Genomic DNA, 6,000 nt, shown 5'->3' on the forward strand with positions numbered 1-6,000 from the left:
TCGGGTATAAATTGACATATTTCTCACAAATGAGAACATCTACAATGATTATGGTAACATTTTAGGTTTATTTATATGTACTTTGCATTGTTTCCTATTTCATCAATGAGTATCGATTTACTCTTATTTATGCTATACTTTGTTACAAATATGTCTATACTTAAATTCATTCGTAGTACTAAGTTATTTTCTCCTTGTTATTGATGATTTGTTTTAAACTTTTGCAATTCAGCTTTTTCCGCAAAGAAAGTATTTTCAATAAACCATTTTGAATTAAATAGTCATATTACCAAGAAGAAAAACCGGTCTATTTCCTCTCAGAACCATTGAGTTTCTCTACACAGTTAAGATTATAAGTCATCCTCTTTATTTCTAATAATTATCTCAAAAGGTAGGCCTATGTGTTTTAAGACTAGCTATTTAAAACACACACTCAACGAGAGACAAGATACAATGTTGGTCTGTTCATTCTCCCTTTAAACCCCTTTTCCACTAGGGCCAGGACAGCGTCAGGACAAGGCGCGGAATGTAATAATTACAATCCGCGACCCTTCCGCAACCTGTCCGGACATTCCTAGGAGTGTCCGCACGCTGTCCTAAACCCTTCCTGGTGTTCGGGAAATCAAAATTTGTCCGCATCCAAATTTTGGTCGAGACCAAAATTTGGACGCGGATAATGAATTCCTGACACCTTCGGGACCCTGTCCTGACGATGTCCTGATGATGTCCTGCCCTTCCTAAACCCTTCCGCGTCTTCCGGAAACCATCCGCAATCAGGTCAGCTTCAAGAAGGAAAGAAGACGCCATGCGGATTTTATCAGGAACATGCGGATTGGAATAGGAAGGCAAGCGGACAGTTTCAGGAACGTGCGGACAGGAATAAGAAGGCAAGCGGACTGTTTCAGGAACGTTCGGACTGGAATAGGAAGGCAAGCGGAGTGATTCAGGAATGTGTGGATCTAATGCTAATATGTATGGAACGAGTACACAAGTAGCAAAAACCATTTGCAAAAGCACTAGATGGGGCAACGGGATAATACAAGACAAGAAAATTACAAAAAGTAAAGAAATACGGGGTCAAGGGGCCTAATTAGTATATACTAAACAAACCTGAGAACCTAGTATTTCAAGCAGTGTTTTAAACATAATTACGCGAGCGCAAAGCACGAGTTGATTTTTTTTTTGGGGGGGGGGGGGGTTACAGACTTGAAGAAGGAATATTTCAAGCATTTTCTACTGATCTGAAAAGTGGACTTTTAAAATATTTCTTGCAATAGTTAAACTGGCAATGATGTGAGCAGATTATTTTATTCTGTACTGAACATAAAAAGATGTTTCATGCAACGTTTGATTATGAACTAGATTATTTTAATGTACTCGACTGAAAAAAGGACCTTCTAGGCAGCGCTTGACTTTACAAATAGGACAAATATCATAACAAAATTAATAATACAGGTGTAGATTCCAAACTGAAATTCAAGTGTATATTCCTATTACATTTTAAGCACTTTGTTTGATCATGAATGAGGTGCCATTAATAAGAAATAATAATAAATGGTAGCAAGTTTATAAATATCGCTTTTATCAGAACGGCTCAAAACGATTTACCCCAGGATTCATTTCAATCCCGCATGAAAAGTGCACAATTTCCACACCCTGGGAAGCATTCCTTGCATTTATCCCGGTCTAAAAATTGCGCTGGCAAATTCAAGCATACAATAACTTTCGCTTCCAACCGCCGGGTACCCATTTAGCACCTGGGTGGAGAGTGACAAGGTATGCAATACGTCTTGCCAAAGGACGGTTTAGACCGCGGTGAGAATCGAACACACGACTCTCCGTTTACAAGGCGGGAGTCAGAACCACTACACCACGACTCTTTACAAAAAAATAGGCCTTCCTGAAAAAAAGTCGTGCACAGAGCATGTTTCTCATAAACATAAAATATGAGCGCGAAGCGCGAACTCACTTCTTTCAAACATCAAGGACGAAAAAGAAAAGACCTAAGTATTTTTCGTAAAAAATGAACAGCGTGCACAATCTTATGATTAAACTATTGAAAGTATGAAGCGTGAAATGGACCATTATTTTCTACAAATTGAACTAGCTGAAACGCAGATATTCTCCCTGTCTGCAGGTCTGTCAATTTCTTCACTCTTCTTCCTTTTTCCCCCTCTTCTTTGGTTACTGCATTTTTCCTATTTTTACGCAGTCAATAGGCGTAGCGTTCGCATTCGGCCTCTTTGAATTGCCCATTTACATTTTCTTACTTAGTCTATTTCAATTGGTACAAGAGGAGGCAAAGGCGATTAGACACTGGATTCACATTTTCGTCTATAAATTAAAACTGATATTTCTAATCTTACACTTTCATAATCTCGACCAATTATTTTCTGTTCATTATCGCGATTTTTTTTCCTCGATTCTATTTCACCTTATTTCATTCATCTCCTTCGTTTATTCCTATTTCTTTTGTGCTGTTTGTATATCTCTTTAATACTGGGAGGGGTAAGCCAGCAGCAGGGAGGAGAGGGCCGCATCAGCACGGCACCCCCTTTTTCTTTTCAATCATATCATTTTTTTTAAGTTTCCCTTTCCAATTCACTTATTTTTCTTCTGTTTGTATTTTTTTTAAAGGGGAGCAAGACCACCTCACCCCTTGATCCGCATGTGCCTGTCGAATGCAATTTGCATCCTAACTTCCTCTTTTCTTCCTCTGTTGTAATATATGATTATGTATTAAACTGTAAAAAATTTATAAGAAAGTAATGTTATGAAGAGAGCCCCAACTTTGCTATGAACATATGCAGTCTTTTTAAAGTTACCTTAGTTGAAAAAAATCAAGATCCGAGATAATTTATTGTTATGTATAAAAATACACAAAATCTGCTTTCAAAAAGTGAATACTACATTACACCACTAACACACTTTCCTTTATCCTCCACATTTCAATCAAATAATGCGAGCGCGAAGCGCGAGCTGAACTTTTTTTACATTCCTACCTAAATACTGGGCATTCTAAGCACCTTTTAAAAGCATGAACAGGAAAGGAGTATGACTAAACACTTGATTACAGCGCGAAGCGCGAGCCGAAACGAAATTCGACATATCACGTTTTGTAAATCAGAAAAAGGATGGATAATTGGATAGATGGATAATATTCCTACATTAATTATAATATTTGGTAATCTGATCTGAAACTGGCACAAGATTCGTATCTAAATAAACATGCGTGCGTGTGTTTAGATCCGGACCTAGAATCAGGAACTTCCAATTACATTCTTTATTATAATATCAATAATAAGAGCGCGATGATCGAGCTAAATATATTTGATTTTCAGATCTAAAAAAAAAGAATTTAAGCGCAGTTACGAATTGGATATTGATCTCGCTTAATAAATGATGCGAGTGCGAAGCTCAAGTTTATGTTTTTATCATTACATATAATTTGAGTAGCAACCGGGACATTTTAAGGTCATTTTTTGTCTTCAAATGACTATGATGACTATCTTCCTAAGCGATTTATGAAACTTGTCGATATTCCATTCTGAAAAAGAAAAACGGACAATGATTATTAGGAAATCATGAAAATATTGTTACATGACTTATTAGTCAAATGAGGGCTCGAAATTGATATTAAGGTTAGATAACTAGACATTTTGTAACCATGAATAGGATACATGGGTTGATATATATTTTTAACAAAAATAATGCGAGCGCAAATTGTGAGCAGAAAATTTTAATAAACTGTCAAAAAAGAGGAATTTAAAATAATTTGTTACAATTGATACAGGTATACATAACTCCCCAATCAAAATGCAAGCGAGCAGCTTTAGCTGATACTATTCACAATCAGACCATCCTAAAAAGGGATATTTAAAAAAAAATATGGAATACACGAAGAGAATAGTTTTTTGACAAATCAAATAATGCTCGCGCGCAGCGCGAGCGGAAAATGTTAATATTTAGACCATAAAATATAGTCATCTTATAGAAAACTATAAAATCTATTTGTAAATCAAACAAATTGAAAACTTCATTTCCGAGAAATGTTTTGTATATTTATTTCAAAACTTGATCTTTTAAGCTCAATATAAGTCTATTGAGCAAGTTATACATCTCATAGATTAGGCAATGCGGGCACAAAGCGTGAGCGAAAATTTAACATAGTGACATGAAATCCCCCCCCCCAATCTTATATAATTCATTCGTCTTTCTCCTCTTGTTTTTCCTCTTCGTTTTCTCTTCTCTTTTCCCTTCTGGTTCTTTTCCCTCTCTTTCCATTTTTTAATTTTTTTTCTCGTTCCAAATATTGGGGAGGGGGGCATTTGATATCAAATGCCCCCCTTCCAAAAAGTGAGGGGACGCGTCGCCCCTGTCCCCCTGGGATGTCCACCAATGTATGCAATTTGATTTGAAATAAAAGAAAATCCTATATAGTCTTTGTAGTCGAAGAAAACCAAGATAACACCCCTAAATTCATAAAAAAAATATATGGATGATAATTTTCATGGAGTATTCGCAAGTTGTCCGATTGTCCTAGTCCTTGAATTTACCACTCGTGACGTTGTCCTAAATGTCTCCGGTTCTGTCCTAATACGATCTGCATGCTGTCCGCACCGAACGCCGACAAATTTATTTAGATAATCTTGTCCTAGGACAGTCCCAGGAGTGACCTACGACAATACGCAGACAGTCCTGGTTGTGTCCTAGGACAAGATCATTTGCATAATCTTTTACGGAATTTGGTTGCGGACAGCATGCCGAAATGACAAAAGTAGCTTCCGCAACCCTTCCTGGTCTTGTCCGCGCCCTAGTGGAAAACCGCCTTTAAGGAGATAAAGGGAGCCCAGGGGATTAGTCTCCGGACTCTGAAATAGAGGGTCATGGGTTCGAATCCTAACCATGGCGTAATTTCCTTCAGCAAGAAATTGATTTACAATGTGCTGCACTCAACCCAGGTGAGGTAAATGGGTACCTGGCAGGGAATTTATTCCTTGAAACGCAGCGCGCGTAACAGCTGCACTGCTAAAGCCAGGGTAATTATGCTGCACATAATTATACTGTAGAGCGCTGAGAGACTTCTGACAAAGTGAGCATTAATATGATTGGTTAACATTGGTTTGACTTTTAAAATATCTGAGGTAGAAGGTCACACTTGTCACCTGTGTCTGTGATATGTTACAAAAATGAAGTCCAGAAAAAAGTGCGTTCAAAAATAATGATTTAGTGCTTCAAAAATTGAAATATAAAGTGACCGAAAACACCATCATAATTTCATCCCATACACTTATGTGTACTATTTAGGCGTCTATAAGACGCCTATTTACAAAATAGGGGTTGGCCTTGTAGTTTTAGCTTTTCATTCTCAATTATTGTTTTCAGGGTTTATTAGTTCTAATACATGCACTTGTACATATGTTTCATATTGGTTTGAGAATTTTTTAAATCGGCTGCTCACAAAGTTAAACAATACCTTTAAGCGCTATTAAGCAAGTATTATTATAATCATTATTATTAAAGTCAAATGCGATCTCAAATTGGAATGGATTATGTTTATAATGAAATAATCATGATAAAACAAAAATCAGAAATATACTTATAAAAATTGATAAATTCAGCTGGTTACTATCCACTACCCTTCATAGCTGATTAAATACCTCAGAGTCTATAATTGAAAATGAACTTAGGATATTGATATAAGGTAAATACTGATCGGAAAATAAAATGTTGAAAATGTTTGTCAAATTAAGGATATCAATCTTCAAACCCCTGGTTTATGATTATTTACCAATATGGCGCTCTCTTTGGCATAATGAGCCAAAACCAGATATGGTACATCGGGCAAAATTGTATAAAAAAGTTGCGAGTGAAAGAAGTGAGAGCGCAAAAAATTGATTTTTTAACAAAAATCAAATTTTGTGACAAATTTTGATAAAATACTGTATTCAGAAAGTAATATCATAATCTTTATTTCACCCTTCCCTCTTTCCTTTTCAC

Source organism: Lytechinus variegatus, chromosome 1, assembly GCF_018143015.1.
Source record: "Lytechinus variegatus isolate NC3 chromosome 1, Lvar_3.0, whole genome shotgun sequence".
Classification (NCBI taxonomy): Eukaryota; Metazoa; Echinodermata; class Echinoidea; order Temnopleuroida; family Toxopneustidae; genus Lytechinus; species Lytechinus variegatus.